Raw genomic sequence first — 17,607 nt, forward strand, 5'->3', positions numbered from 1 at the left:
CATTGAAGCAGAATTAAAGAACTCTCATTTAATGCAAATTCAAAAAAATACACCCAATTAAGTCTTTTGAAGTGGAGATTAAAAACAAAATCATCACTGCATTAGATGAATCACCAATTTAAACTGAATTAAGCAGCATTGTAGTTTCTAGTCAGCATTCACTCCAGAGTGGTGCAGAAATAAATCCTCAAACCCAATAATGACTTGGCATTTCAGCACTTTCAGTTCCCGTGTCTCAAAGTCAATGGGTTTTGAAATGTGTATTGGTCAGATGACTGAAACAGGGTATTTGGCAGTGGCAAACCGTGTCTATCACAACTGGACCTTCTGTAGACACGCACACACATCCTCCGCCACCGTCCGTCTTTTCACTGTATTGTCGTCTTGAAAAGGGTACTCAAAACAATTCCGCAACAACATCATCTACACCTGTTGCACTTGTCATTTCAACGTTAAAAACAATAAAACGGCATGAATTGCTTCGTCGCATTCATCTAGATCAGGGGTTCTCAAAGTGTTGATGAGTGAGGGCCAATTTAGGTACCCAATAGGGGTGTAACGGTATCCGTATTCGTCCCGTACCGTCACGGTTCGGACGTCACGGTTCGGACGTCACGGTTCGGCACATGCAGTCACACGGCGAATACGCCTTTTTTTACGAGTGGGAAAAAAGTCTGTCACTCAGGGCAGTATTACACTATATATAATCCAGGGGGCGGTATTGCGCCTAAAAGCCAGCCGCCCGTAAATAACAAATGAAGAACAAGAACAAAACGAACACAATACATTAAGAAGAAAAGTTAGTAGCTACAGCGAGTTCACACAACACACAGGAGCTAGAAGACCCACCTGCTTCTTTTAAATCAGCTGTGTGGGAACATTTCGGGTTCCCTGTGGACTACAACAATGATGGGGTGCGAGTTGTGGATCGGACGAGGACGGTGTGTCGGCGTTGTTCGACAGCGGTGCGGTATGCTAGTGGTAACACGTCAAACATGCTCAATCACATCCGAGTCAGTCTCAGTCCCCAGCGAGAGGGTTTTCTCGACGGCAGGTGACATAGTTACCGCCAACAGATCTGCCCTCACTACTGACAACGTAGACAAACTCATCTTTTTGAAGAAAAACTTGAAAATAGAGTAAAGATTGAGTACCTTTATTTAGGCATAATGGCCTCACACACTCACAAGTTAATTACACATGTTAGACATTGCTCCTAAAGGTACAGATTTTATTTTGTTTTATATTTATCATTGTATTTATTTTATATTTTGACATCAGGAGATGTTATACAGTTCTGTATTGCCTTTTATTGATTGTGATTGAAACACTTTCTTATTAATTATTTTAATATTTACAAGACATTCTTTTTAGTTGTACAGCTTATTTAACCTTTTTGTTTGACATTAGCCATTATAAATAATATGGTCATCTGAGTGTGTGTGGTACTGTTTGTGGTTTGTTTTTAACTGTGTAATACAGTTAATGATTCCAAATGTTAGTTACTTATTTTCATACCAAAACTTGCACTACTGTTAAAAAGAAATAACAGCAAAAAAAATTATGCATTTGGGACTTTTTTTTGCTTTTTCTTGTTGTACCGAACCCGTACCGAACCGTGACTTCTGTGAACCGTTACACCCCTAGTACCCAATATTGGATTGAGGGCCGCCGAAGAAAAAACGGAACACAAAATAATTCCAAAACAAATCCTTTCTTTATTGTACTAACCAATTATACATACAGTATACATTAAGAACTTGCAGAGGACACAAAGTTGGGTTATCTACAGACAGTGACTAGCTAAAATCGCTAGCTAACTCCCGTTTCTGATTCTGATAACTTACAACAGATTTTCCGCTTAACCGCAACTCGCGAGATGCCTAGTTGCCATGCAACCAGTAGTCTAGCAAACTTTCCTCAAGCTGTCATTCATAATTTAGGAATGACAACCCAGGGGGCGCAGTTTTACCATTCTTAAATTCCATTCTAATTCTTATAGATTCGAACCATGGAGGATTAAAATATAACGCATGCATTTCAGCGTGTCACATTAACTATCGCGGGCCGTCAGAAACATTTCCGCGGGCCGCACTTTGAGAACCCCTGATCTAGATCCTCTGTCTCGAGCCAGTGAACTAGCGGGCCTTCTAGAATACCCTGGAACCGAGGCAAACTGAAAGAATACGCCCATTGGCTACAAATCAATATATGATTGGTTGATAAAACTGTCAGTCCACACATACGCTCTCATTCAGTGCAACGGCCAGGGCATTCGATCAAGGATGTAGAATACCTTGTTGAAGGATATTCTACCCAGAGACCCAGAAACAGATCTGATTGGTTGCTTTCTTTTCTAACACAAAACCACTAAAATGCTTAGTGCATGGTCCGAGAAGGACAAACAAATCAACGTAACACTGTAATATTACAGATCAACAACACGGATACGATTCTCATTTATTCATTTTTACAAATGTCAAATAAATATATAAATAAAATAAAATGTTTATTTTACTGAAAAAACATCTCTTTAGTATCTTCAAAGTTTGTAACGGAGCTTATTTTCATCAATAATCCAAAAAGCCCATTAAGTTTTCTCAAGGATTTCTCAAAACCAGTGCGGTACTTACTTCTAGGTTGACCTACGAAAACACGTCATCATTGCTCAACTCTGGAGCATTTATTGTACATTTGTTTAAAGAAAAACATTGAAAAAGCAAGTTATTCCTTCAGTGTCTCTCCACTCTACATGTATCTTTGGTTCAGCGCTGCGCAGTGAGCTAGCAAATGTCATTAGTTCAGTTATCCTCTCTCTCACCCCGGAGAGATTTGTCGCCGTTCACAGAGAAAAGAGAAAAGAGAACAGCCGAGCTCACCTCCGCCTGTTGTGTGTGAGGAGGCACACTAATTGGTTTATCAAGTAGGATTGACTTTCTACCCCTTTTTTTTTACTTTCCAATGTCGTGTTGCTGAAGTCAATTTTGAAAATAATAATGCGGAGCTCATGGGGGATTATTTTTTTTTTAAATCATAAGTTATTTAGCTGCAAATCTCAATTGGTTGGATGAACATTGAGTTAGACATTCAGTAAATAAAGTGTCCATGTGGAAAATGATATAATGCCGTATTAAATCTCTGTGATTTTGCCCTTTGGATATTCTTATTTAAAAGTCCCGTATGAAACTGTTTTTCATCATTATATTATAGGTCTCAGATATACACAAAACATGTCTCTGAAGTGTTTGTCTGAAATACCAAACAGATCATTGCAGCATTACCCATAATCCCCTCTGTTTCAGCCCCGTTTCCAAAGTGATGATTCTCTGTCTGTTACTTTAGATGAAAATAAGGAGAGATATTTGGTTATAAAGAACTCAATGGTGCTCTAGGAGGAGATTCAGGTGATAAGGGGGGGGGGGGGGGGGTTACCTTGGTTGCTGATTGGCTAATGGTTACACAAGCCAACAAATCGTTATGACATCATAAAGTGGCCAAAATCTGATCAGCTCATTTTCAGACAGGTTTTTATAGAAATGGATCAAAAAGAGAGAATCTTTCTTCCTGACACTTTCAGAGTCTCTTTCCACAGAGGGGACACATGTTGATGTAGAAGAGACATGAAGAAGAGGGGACACATGTTGAAGTAGAAGAGACATGAAGAAGAGGGGACACATGTTGATGTAGAAGAGACATGAAGAAGAGGGGACACATGTTGAAGTAGAAGAGACATGAAGAAGAGGGGACACATGTTGATGTAGAAGAGACATGAAGAAGAGGGGACACATGTTGATGTAGAAGAGACATGAAGAAGAGGGGACACATGTTGATGTAGAAGAGACATGGAGAAGAGGGGACACATGTTGATGTAGAAGAGACATGAAGAAGAGGGGACACATGTTGATGTAGAGGAGACATGAGGAAGAGGGGACACATGTTGATGTAGAAGAGACATGAAGAAGAGGGGACACATGTTGATGTAGAAGAGACATGAAGAAGAGGGGACACATGTTGATGTAGAAGAGACATGAAGAAGAGGGGACACATGTTGATGTAGAAGAGACATGAAGAAGAGGGGACACATGTTGATGTAGAAGAGACATGAAGAAGAGGGGACACATGTTGATGTAGAAGAGACATGAAGAAGAGGGGACACATGTTGATGTAGAAGAGACATGAAGAAGAGGGGACACATGTTGATGTAGAAGAGACATGAAGAAGAGGGGACACATGTTGATGTAGAAGAGACATGAAGAAGAGGGGACACATGTTGATGTAGAAGAGACATGAAGAAGAGGGGACACATGTTGATGTAGAAGAGACATGAAGAAGAGGGGACACATGTTGAGACATGAAGAAGAGGGGACACATGTTGATGTAGAAGAGACATGAAGAAGTGGATTTTGCATAATAGGTGACCTTTAATTTATTTCCTGGGTATTCCCTTCACGTGTGTTATAATCCTTCTCATGATCCACACACAGATCTGTGTATCTCACACATATTGACACAGAACATTTCTCAGACGTCTCCATATCTCCCCTGCATGTCGTGGGACTCGTCTCCTCGCTGCCTTCCTCCAACGCTTTAATTACTTTATCACTCGTTTCCCTCATTCCTTTCTCCTTCACACCATCGCCCCGAGCTGCTCCTCATTCCTTTTAATTAATCCACAGATTTAGACACCTTCACCCTGCTGTGAATGCACACACACACACACACACACACACACACACACACACACACACACACACACACACACACACACACACACACACACACACACACACACACACACACTTTGACAATCCCCTGTAGACAAAAACTACTTTTAAGTGATCTCACTTCACTTTGAAAGTTTTTCTCTGGAGATGGAATTGGTTTGAAACCCCAGGTTCTTATTGTTTGATATTGTGTGTATTGTCTTTTGATGTGTGTGTGTGTGTGTGTGTGTGTGTGTGTGTGTGTGTGTGTGTGTGTGTGTGTGTGTGTGTGTGTGTGTGTGTGTGTGTGTGTGTGTGTGTGTGTGTGTGTGTGTGTGTGTGTGTGTGTGTGTGTGTGTGTGTGTGTGTGTGTGTGTGTGTGTGTGTGTGTGTGTGTGTGTGTGTGTGTGTGTGTGTGTGTAGGGATCCAATGGGAGCATGCAGCTCATGGAGACGGTGTTCTCCAAAACTCTGGGAGAGATGATGGCTCTTCACCTTCATCACCAGAAGAGCATCCCGGCGTTCCTCTCTGCCGTGACCCTTGACCTCTTCAGTCGACAGACCATCATCTGAAGTAACTCCACTCAGACACGGAGCTGCGAACATATAAAACGGGATGACTTTGTTTTTAAATGTCCTGTGTTTTTCTTTCTTTTATTCTCCGTCTCGTGTGATATTCACGCTCTGACATCGTTCAGTCGGCTGTGATGTGGAGGTTTTGTTTGATGACTTCCATCTTGTTTTGAAAATCGCTAAGAAAACACCTTCCCTATTTGTACGCTGAATATTTCATCAGTGAACCTTTGAGAGATACATTTTCTTTTCAACAGGACATGAATATGATGACACAGACGCTACTGATGTTTGGATGTAAAGCTTTTTTATTTTTTTGCTGTGGGACTGCTGTGTAAACTTCACACCAAGTTGAATAAACACAGTGTGGAGAAACGTGTGTGTGTGGGTTTCTGGATCTACGTTAGATTTGGCATGGTCTTAAGCCAACTCAGACTTTAATTTTTTATGCTGTATTTTGTGTCTTCTATCTTTTGGCCTCCTTAAGGTTGTACAAAGATTGTTTTAGGTTTACGGTTTTTTTCTACTACAAGACACAATAAGGGTGGAGGTGAAATGAAACTACAGAGACAAGAGTTAACCTTTTCTCCTATTCAAATGTTGGCTGTGATAAGTAGTCCAAGTTTTCAGTGTTAAAACGCAACAAAGAGTAGGAAATAAAGTGTGTCCCCTGGATCTATTGTGTGCTTTGTTTTCCTCAGTAAGTCTGTTTCCATGATGAACGCAAAAGTTAACAAATAATTACAACATTTGACAAGTGAATATGTGACCCGCTCTTTCGAAATCAGTCGGAAGTCGCAACGGCTCATTTCAAAATAAACGTGGATTTGCGTAAAAAAATAGCTTTTCGGGATTCAGGTGTTTTGTTTGATTTTAAATAAACAAAGTCTTGGCTTTCAGAATATGAAACTTGTTTTTACAAAATCACACAATAAATACATTTTCGAAGCTTGCAAAGGGAAGACGACAGCTCTCACTCGCACCCTGCTGTTCCGCAGCGCCGCTTCCCCTCCCTCCGCTGACATTATGAATGTAAGGCATAGTAATCATAGATAACACGGCAGGGTCCGTTACAGTTTGTTTTCATCTGATTTCAAATAAACAAAGTCTTGGCTTTCAGAATATTAAACTTGTTTCGGCAAATTCAGATGATAAATACAGCTTTGAAGCTTCGGCATAATTACAAGCGGAGAACGGAGTAGCTTGACGTCACAGCAGGCATAACAGCCGGTGCTTTCCCCGGGAAACAAACACAATACACGAACAAACACTCGCGAGCTTCCCCCAGACCAGTAATCCAAACGAAAATATTATCCCTCCGTACTACTTCGATCATTTGCTAATAATCAATCAGATCGATGGATTCCAGAGAAGAGGAAACTGACGGTCTTTATATAATGTGACATATTTTGCTTAATATTTGTACAACAACAATCCTGATATTAGAAAGCTAGGAATCTCCTCTTTCCAACAGTGCATACAACTCAAAATGTGTCTTCGGGTCAATGCGACTGATTTCGATAGAGCAGGTCACGTGGAGTCATTTCAGAAGATTATAGGTAGCAAATAGCAGTACCTTTGACCTTTAAAAATGCAACCTCTTTACAGTAACATGATATCACTCATGTGGCAGTGAAGACCCGAAAACACCTCATTTTACAATCTTTTTTTATCATTTAGATTATATTGTTCATTTCCAAAGACATACATGACAAGAAAGACAGCAATACAATAATCACACACATACACAACAATAACATAAGGGAGGGTTTAAAGTGTTCAGTTATATTCTGTGCATGTGTTCCCGCTTAATGACTATTTTACAATCTAATATTAGTTGAAGGTTTGCATTTGTGTCAATTCTCGTTTATTTTGAAAAATCATCTGTTTATATAAATCTATCTCCTCCGATGCTTCATAAACAGTTAAATTGACATTGGAGTGTCATAAAGTAAGGACACATGCAGAGGTCTGCCTTATTGTTTGAAATGTAAAAATGTGTTGAAGCTCCCTGAAAATGCATTTATTTGTGCTTAGTGTTGTAACCTTTATAACGCAGAAACAAGTCTTTGGATATGAATTAGATTTGAATGAACTATGAATTCCTGCTGTGTTTGAATTGAGTTAGTGACAGTGTGGGTCGGTGTGAGTAATAACACCAGATAAGATGAGGGACATTTCTCTCGGCTGCAATAAGACGAAATGGCAGAAATAAACATGGGGGTGAAGAGGAAGCTGGGGAGCAATCCAATAGAAGTGAGAAACAAAAGGAAGCGAGGCGAGAATAAAGCCACTTATCACAGCAACAATATAAGAACTCCAGCTGGTGCAGCCATATGTCTCAGGAGAAAACATATCCTCCTGTACACGCCACATACTGTCTTTTTCTTTACTCGTTCGTTTTCACAACACAGCACACCCTGCAGCTCTCACCTCAAGGTGATATATCAAGAGTGTTTCATATAAGCAGCGCAGTACATACAGCATGTTCTCATTCTGCTGGTGTGTGATACCCTGTGGCTTTCAGTGCTAGTCTCCTCTTACGATACAGAGAGTACATCCTTACTGTTTTACCTTTGAAATTGTATCAATAAAGCAAGTTCGACTTAAAGGTCCCCTATTATACCGTTCTTCATCACCATATTACAGGTCTCAGATATATACAGACATGTCTCCGATTGGCTGAAACACCAAACGGATCATTGCAGCATCCCATAATCCCCTCTGTTTCAGCCCTGTTTCCAAAGTGCTGATTCTCTGTCTGTTACTTCAGATGAAAATAAGGAGCCCCTCCCCACGCCCCTCTGAGAGACATTTGGTTAAAAAGAACTCAATGGTGCTCTAGGAGGAGATTCAGGTGATAAGGGGGGGGGGGGGGGTTACCTTGGTTGCTGATTGGCTAATGGTTACACAAGACAAAACATCGTTATGACATCATTAAGTGGCCAAAATCTGATCAGGACAAAAAGAGAGAGAATATTTTCTCCTGAAACTTTCAGAATCTCTTTCCACAGAGGGGACACATGTTGATGTAGAAGAGACATGAAGAAGAGGGGACACATGTTGATGTAGAAGAGACATGAAGAAGAGGGGACACATGTTGATGTAGAAGAGACATGAAGAAGAGGGGACACATGTTGAAGTAGAAGAGACATGAAGAAGAGGGGACACATGTTGATGTAGAAGAGACATGAAGAAGAGGGGACACATGTTGATGTAGAAGAGACATGAAGAAGAGGGGACACATGTTGATGTAGAAGAGACATGAGGAAGAGGGGACACATGTTGATGTAGAAGAGACATCAAGAAGAGGGGACACATGTTGATGTAGAAGAGACATGAGGAAGAGGGGACACATGTTGATGTAGAAGAGACATGAGGAAGAGGGGACACATGTTGATGTAGAAGAGACATGAAGAAGAGGGGACACATGTTGATGTAGAAAAGACATGAAGAAGAGAGGACACATGTTGATGTAGAAGAGACATGAAGAAGAGGGGACACATGTTGATGTAGAAGAGACATGAAGAAGAGGGGACACATGTTGATGTAGAAAAGACATGAAGAAGAGAGGACACATGTTGATGTAGAAGAGACATGAAGAAGAGGGGACACATGTTGATGTAGAAGAGACATGAAGAAGAGGGGACACATGTTGATGTAGAAGAGACATGAAGAAGAGGGGACACATGTTGATGTAGAAGAGACATGAGGAAGAGGGGACACATGTTGATGTAGAAGAGACATGAAGAAGAGGGGACACATGTTGATGTAGAAGAGACATGAGGAAGAGGGGACACATGTTGATGTAGAAAAGACATGAAGAAGAGGGGACACATGTTGATGTAGAAGAGACATGAAGAAGAGAGGACACATGTTGATGTAGAAGAGACATGAAGAAGAGAGGACACATGTTGATGTAGAAGAGACATGAAGAAGAGGGGACACATGTTGATGTAGAAGAGACATGGAGAAGAGGGGACACATGTTGATGTAGAAGAGACATGAAGAAGAGGGGACACATGTTGATGTAGAAGAGACATGAACAAGTGGATTTTGCATAATAGGTGACCTTTAATGTTGAAACTTGAATTTTGTAATCCACGCAGATGTTTCATATCCAGAGTCTTTTAGAAACTGGACGATCTGACCCTCCCTACCTTGTTTCCGCCTGACCCTGCATGCTGTGTCTCCAAGTCTAATGACTCTATTAGGATCTCCAAAGACAGGCGGTCCCATGTGAGCGACCGACTAACAAGTCAAAGCCCTCTTACAACAGTGTCTTTATGAATGAGCAAAGTAAACACGGACCCCTTGGAGAGAGTGGCTCACAGACAGGCCTCTGGTGGGCGGCCTGCACCCATGGGCCCTGTTAGGAGCGTGTTCATACTGACATTAGTACAAGAGTTCTGAAAACTGGATTCAACAGGCCGAGGCATGCTGAGGAGAAACAGGCCGAGCTCCGACTATTCTTAGTTTTTCCTTTGCTTCTATATTCTTTATTGTGGGATGATTGTCTGTGGCACTGGTAGTTCTCTCTGAGGCATATAATAAATGTAGTTTTTACAATACAACAATACTTTAATGGTCAGATCAAGTCTGAAATGCGACTTGTATCACAGCAGCTCCATGTGTAACATCAACATGGACAAATGTCAAGACACAATACATGAAAAATAAACATTTGACATAACAGCACAATCACTGAGTAGCATGTCTGTGTTCTTTCTTGTATTGGAGAGAATCGGAAGGGATTGGTGGCAATCTCTAGCTGTGCTGAAAAATGTCAGACTGCCAGGCTGTGGCATGGCACTTGAACACAACTCAGGTTAGGGCTGGAGGTATTTGCCTATGTTCTAATTAGCACAATGTAAAATAAACCCTCGTGCATGTGAATAAAACCAAGGTGTTGATGGCAGTAGAAGTGCAAGTAGAACTTCAGCGAATAGAAGAACTGGGTTTTCCCTTCACAAAAGATCAAGCTAGCTCCAGCTTTGCTGCGGTGCAATGCAATATAATAACAAGCAATGTGATGAATCGGCTAATGAAGCGTGCAAGTGCATCATTTTCCAGATAAGTAACACCCTTCATCTTGGACAAGATCGATACAAATGTCTGTGTTGATGACTAAAAAAAGTACAGCAGGACTAAAACTTTAAAACTAAGTGAAAGCATTTGTATTGTGCTTCTAAAATTAAGAGTGAGACTAACACTTCATCCTATACAGCTGGAAGAATCTGCCTAGTTCAGATGAACACTACACATTGCACCTGTTCACAAACCAATCTTCCAGACAGAGGCAGGGCTCTTTCTCTTTCTGTTGTCGTGGCCAGAAGATTGTTGTTGTCTGTCTTAGTTTCAGCCCTATAACTCCAACTGCTGGACAGTATCAGGGAAGGAAGCTGTCGAGCTAAAGAATAATGTTTTGGAGGTTTTTATAGTTAGCTTTGACAAAGTATTAGGGAGGCGTGTGGCGCAGTGGATAGAGCCTTGCTGTTGGGATCTGTCACAGGTTCAAACCCCACTGCAGTCAGCATGTCGTTGTGTCCCTGAAGACACTTCCCCCCAAATTGCTCCTGTGGGGATGGTGTGGTCTTGTTAGAAGACGGCACAGTACCTCGCAAATACACAGACATATTTGCCATTGCTTGTTGGGCTGACCGTGGCTCGTTGGAATATTTTAACAGACTACCAAACCATTCCATCTACAGCCCAAAAAAAGGTGTGTTTGAATCATTACCTATTTGAACATATTAAATTGAACCAGTGGTTCCCTCCATGTCACCAGTGAGAATCAACTGATACAAAATAAATCCAATAAAAGTAGAGGACAACATTAATTTCTGTATATGATAAATATTAATGTGAGTTGTACAGCAGATAGGAAGTCAATTCCCCGCCATTAGTCTGATATAATTAGTAATAATTATAACCTAGAGAAGTGAGAGACATTACTCACTTGTATTGCAAAGATGCAAAGTGTAGAGAGAGTGGAAAGTGCCAGTGCCTCTCTGTCGGCCTTCCCTGTACGGAGTTCTGCACCTGCTGTGCACAATGTCAAAATGTGTCCCCTAATGTTTCTGAGGAACCTGACATTCAACATTATATTCTAGTATCTATATACTTGACCTCTCACAGAATTATTTGATGAATTGTATACTGTACTTTGAATTAAGGTTCCAGTTTCAATAAAACCTGTACTATTTACACCTATGTTTTAGAGGCTTGCCATTTAGAACTAATGCACTTTATTGTATTGGGTTACTCTTATTCTGACTATTTGGTGATGTTGTTCAGCCACCTGGTATTTCCCGCTCCAAATATGATGACCATCAGAGTGAGCATTCTTAACTTATAGGCTATTATGCCACTTCTCCCCCATTCAGAGTTTGACTGTATCAGAGAAGAGGTAGGCCTATGTCTAAAGACATCTCATTTGCAATAGAACTGTACCAGATATTTCCATACAACTACTGGTTAGTGTTCAATCGCACCCTAGACAATTCAGTAATGGTATATGTTTTAGGGATTACTGTTTTTCTGATGAATGAGAGAAAAGTGATGGAGTCCTATGTTCCTACAGTATTACCAAAAAGTACAATTTCCGTCTAAACTAAAGCTAAGTCTACAGGACTATAATTCAGTATTCATTTAGGTAAATAATTGTCTATTTGGTGATGTAGGACAGCTGCCTGGTTCATACCTCAGCTAATCTGAAGAGGAAAAGAGTGGTCATTCTCAAGTTATGGGCTTTTTTGTCACCTTTCCCATTCGGCCTGGTCTAATGGCTCTTTTTCAGGGATTGGGGTTGTTCTAAAGAACAACCAAAAAACACTTTTTCCCCCAAAATACAATTTGACAACAATCAATTTCATTAATGGGAGTCCCTAAAGATAAGAAAAATCATTGTTTTGTTTTACCTCGGGCAGGGGTATCTCGAAAACTAAAGCCTTCTTTGAGGACTTGCTGCTAGACTATAAAGGGGTCCTATTATGCTTTTGGGTTTTTGTTTTTTTCCTGTAGTGTGTTACATTTAAATGTTCCAAGGAGTTTATGTCCCACACATGCCTTAAACACCTCCATTGGACTCCTTCATTTTATTTTGTAAAATATTTTAAATATGCTGTATGATGTCCTTTTTGTTTTTCTGTTATGTTTATATGTATTCATGTGGAACCTACTTGCAGCAGGTCACCCTTGAAAAAGAGATCAATGATCTCAATGGGATTCACCTGCATAAATAAAGGTTAAAAAAAATAAATGTACATCCCTATGTAACACACTATTGGCTAGCGTTCCAACACATTGTAAGAGATAGGCTTAGGGGCGGGACATCTCTCTTTAAAATCAGATAACTGAAGAAATTGCTCACAACTCTTATTTATACCACAGTTACCTAAAACATGGGGTCACAAAGAATAAACAGGTTCATACTGTATGTAGGTGTCCCAATCCAAAAACCTGTCACATACAGTAGAGGCAAGATACAAATATGGATCTGAAAATGACCCCTTTAATATTCTACCTGCAGAGAAAAGAGAACAAGACCTTCATTCAGCTTCCACGTTATTCCTTTCCTGTTTTTCATTACCTGTTATGAAGGTAGCCCCATTTTTTACTTTCCTTTAACCTCTCTGCTCTTCCTGTTCTCTCCACTCTTTTATTCATTCCTTTATCTTTATTTCATCAGCCCATCATCTCTCCGTCGAAAAACAATTAGAACACCCCTGATATCTCATTAACTATAAATGAAGTGCTAGACGCCGGTTGAAAACATACATCAAAGGAAAACTCTGCGGCCAGTTACCATGGAGATCTCAATGTCTTAAACACCTCTTGCCAAAGTTTGTACACGGAACAGACTTTGGTGTGTGTGTGTGTGTGTGTGTGTGTGTGTGTGTGTGTGTGTGTGTGTGTGTGTGTGTGTGTGTGTGTGTGTGTGTGTGTGTGTGTGTGTGTGTGTGTGTGTGTGTGTGTGTGTGTGTGTGTGTGTGTGTGTGTGTGTGTGTGTGTGTCAGGTGTGTGTGTGAGAGAGACAACTTAATAGAGGCCCATGGGACCCGAGGACACCCACAGTTTGTCAGGAAAGTAATATGAAGATAACGGCCTCCTTCTCTGGAGAAACACCAGAGACCCCACAAAGCATTTAGATTCCAAGTGTCCCAGTGTGCGTGCACACACACACACACACACACACACACACACACACACACACACACACACACACACACACACACACACACACACAAACCTCATCAAGCAGTAGACAAGAAATTGTGAAAGGCATGTTTTAAAAATCAGAAATCATTCAAAGACAGCACTAAATCTTTAAAAGCAATTCTCCTGCATGTTTAATTGATTAGGAAGTATAGGAATGGCATTTCAAGATCCACATATTCAATTTTTTCACCACAGAGAAATATTGATAAGTGGGACCTGAGAGTCATCAGCGCTACAGAGACGAGACTGGAAACCAGAGGAGAGAGGGGACCCGTCTCGCTTTTCTTTCATCTCTCTTGTATTCCAATCTATACCTTCCTCACTAAATGTATCCATCTGCCTGTTCCAGGAAGCGGCGTATCTTCCCTCTGAAGTGACTCTTTGTCCCACCTTTCCCTCCAGTTTCTCCCTCTCCCAGCAGAGCGAGGCAGAGCAGCTGCCATGCTTTAGTTTAGATCCCAAGTTTCTTTCCCTTAGAGAAGAATCAGTATGAAACTGTACTGACTGTGTGTGGGAGTGTGAGAAAGCATGCATGTGTACATAAAGTCATGTGTGGCATGGCAGCAGGGACATTTCTTCGCTGTATGACCTGCTTTTGCACCTGCACTGAACTGAAGACGTTGAAATTGCTTTGGGGGTTTTAGCTGATTCTCATTTTCTTCAAGCGTGATTTCTATTTGTTGCCAGTTGGGTCTTAATTTCAGATTTTGTTCAGTTATTTCCAGCTGATTAATTTGCTGCAGATCTGGAAATGCATCCAAATTCCTAAAGAGAAGTCCAACTGGGCAGGAAACCTGAGAAATTAAATCTTCAATATCTGTCACACACATTTACCTGTGCATTCAACCCATTGTAGTCTTAGAAGTAACTGGGAGCAGTGGGTGGGTCCAAGGCAGTGAACAGGGACCCAAGCCAAGTCCCTACAGACTGAGCTACTGCCTACCACAGAGATCAAAATTAAGGTTTAAACAATTTACCTTTTTGTCTCAACTCCAAACTAGTAGCTAGAGATTTGTCAAATGTTTCTTGTGCAATGAGGGATTTTTAGGGACATCTCTTAAAGGTAGGGTAGGTAATTTTGGAGAAACCAGCTCGAGTGTGCTAGAATTTGAAAATACACAGCCGGAAAAAATCTGCCCTTTCCTTCAGACTTCCTCACAGAGCCCCTCCTCCAACACACACGGACGCGCACATGACCAATGAAGGCAGGAGATAAGTTTGTGCACAGATGGAAGGCTGACAGGCAGGTAGGCCATCCAGTTACTTTAGCCGGCCGGCTAAAATGATTGGTCGTGCTTTTTACAGCGCTACAGCTTCCACAGATGACATTTTTTTATGGATTTATTGTCAAAGCATTTAATATATTCATTGCTATCGGGATGTTAAGAGCATTCCATGGAATATAACAAGTGTTTCTGAAATAAATTACATACCCACCTTTAAGGCTATTGAATTGATCCGTTTTCACACAGCTCCCTCTGGACCTTGTACGATGTGAGGGTCTAAGGACAGAGGGTGTCGTATTGTCATACTGATATACTGTCCAAACTGTGAAGTCCACTGAGACAAATGTAACATTTATGATATATAAATAAACATTGATTGATTGATGTCTCCATGCTTTAATGTTCAAAAAGCTCTTTATTGTCCTCATACTGCCTGTGCTGCAGCACCTCTTTTCACCCTCTGTCTGAAACCAGAGTCCAATCTGCTCTGATTGGTTAGCTGGCCGGCTCTGTTGGGATTGGTCAACCGCTTAGAGATGTCATGTTCCTTAGCCTATCAAGTACAATGTGTTGCAGCGCTAGCCAATAGAAGTGCGCGTGTTACACAGTGATGTCACTATGTTCCGGAAGTAAAAAAAAGATTCCAATGGAAGCGTTTCAGGCAGGGGGGAGTGTGTGGGAGAGGAAAGGAACTCAGGGATTTTAGCCTTTGCAGACCATTTACATGCACACAAACCTATATAACACACAACAGGGCCCCTTTAAGAAAGTGGTACGTTTATTATTTCATTCAGAAGTCTTGTTAAAAATAAACAAGGTTATCAAATGGCTCGATATATAATTATCGGTCTTAACCCTTCATTCATCTTCAACCTCACAGATTCATCATGGGAACATCTTTAACTCTTAAAGCTGCATTCTGTTTGTTATTTAAGTTTTACCTTCAAAGCATCCATTATGTTCTAGCATTCCTCAGTTTGCAAAACAGTGTCCCCAAGAGACAGTACATTGAACACTTTGTTTTTGTTGGTTTATTCGTTCATAGAGTTGACGTTTTTGTAATGCAGCTCTGACCAAATTGTTATTTGAAACTCTTAGAGGCAGGGACTTCAAAGGTCTGACATTAAATTCCCGATCAACTAATTGACGAGCAGTACATTGTTGGCAAAAACAACTACACCACAGATAAGGTTTAAAGTGATTTATTTTGTCCCCTCTGTGTGACTCTGAAATGTCAGTTGTCAGTATGCGCTTGAAAGCACCGACATGGGGAGTTGTTCAAATGCTCCGTTCCTCTTGACAATAACATAACTGACAAAAGCCCCGAAGCTAAGGAACTGCTTGATGTGATGGATGGCCAAACCCACCCACATTTCAAGTTTCTGCAGGTTGATTTTATGCTTTTCTGTCAGGAGCTTATTATCAGAGGCTCCCTGGAAGGCGGGAAATCAATATTTGGAAAAACAATCAGCGGGAAAGTAATGTAGATGGTTTTAAATTTTCTCTCAGTGGTCCAGCATATTATGAAGCTGCAAGTCAATTATTATTTTGGGGGTTTGCCTTTTATTATTCAGGAGAGATGAAGACAGACAGGAAAAATAAGTGACGACATGCAGTGAATGGCTGCAGATCGGATTCAAAACCAGGTTATTGAACTCATCCTTATGTTATACATTATTACTGGGAAGTTCTTAGTCTGGAATTTCAACCATAAGGCTCCTGGATTTCCGTCTCAGAGAGTCCGGAGAACCTCACCAACCATGACCTAAAACATTGAGTCTCCTTCTCCTTACATCAACAGTGTAAAAGCTGTAGTAGTAGTGCATTACGGTAACGTGGTGGCACCATGATATACCTGACGACAATGTTTCCATCGATGGCATACGGACTGTTCGGGCAGACAGGGGTTGCAGCGAGAGCTTCATCATGTCTTCACCATGAGTCTTCTGTCTGTGAACATGTCACTTAGCTGTTTGTATGTCGTAACAAAAAGTGTGTATTGCATTGTTTTTTAACTGGATTTCGCAGCAATGGCAGAGAATTTGATTTGTACTTTTGTACTGGAAAGCCATCAACTCTGATTTGACAGCAATCCCTGCTAGATTTTCCAACGTTCCAGTACTAATTAAGCTCACCACTATTCTATTTGACACCCCCTCTGCAGGTGAGTTCAAATGTGTAATAAAAGGGCAGAGAGCAACACAGAAATTTTTTATTGGAGTTTTCTTTTCATCCCCACAAATAAAATATCCTTATCCAGGTAACCTGAAGGAGTCTTGCTGATTTCAATGTGTATCCTAATGCTTAATTGTGCTTCTTGGTTAAGTCAATTTGGATAAAAGCGTCAGCTAAATGAAATGACAAAATAGTGTGTTTTTAAGCACACATTCAGTTAAGAGTGTTGAATGGCAACAAAGCAAATCCTGCAAAAAAAGAGCCATGTTTGTGTGTTTTAAAATGTTTGAAGAAATCTTACAAGTAAAAAGTGGCCTCGGTGACATTTTGTTATTTTCCTCCATTATCAGGGGCTACCTGATTATCATCCTCTGGCATAACAATTAGCAGAGGCTAATGATACTGCAGTCAGACTTGGTGCCGTACCAAGAGAACACATTTGGACGACTCTGTAATGGGGCAAAGTTTACACCTCTCTCCGCTGAGCAGCTTCATTAACACACCTCTCCATTCATTATAACATTTTGGAGCTGCTGCAGCGCTTAATGTCTGGCAAGTGTAATTCTCAACAGTGGCTTCCTCTAATCCTCCCTCCCATACAGTATGTATGTCTGTTCAGAGGCTGCTGGAGATGTGCAGGTCTCCCGACAGACTCCAACATGGCTGCCAGAGCCGGAGACTGACAGTGTGGCTAATTAGAGCACTTTTAA

Source organism: Gymnodraco acuticeps, unplaced genomic scaffold (genome assembly GCF_902827175.1).
Source record: "Gymnodraco acuticeps unplaced genomic scaffold, fGymAcu1.1, whole genome shotgun sequence".
NCBI classification, from domain to species: Eukaryota; Metazoa; Chordata; class Actinopteri; order Perciformes; family Bathydraconidae; genus Gymnodraco; species Gymnodraco acuticeps.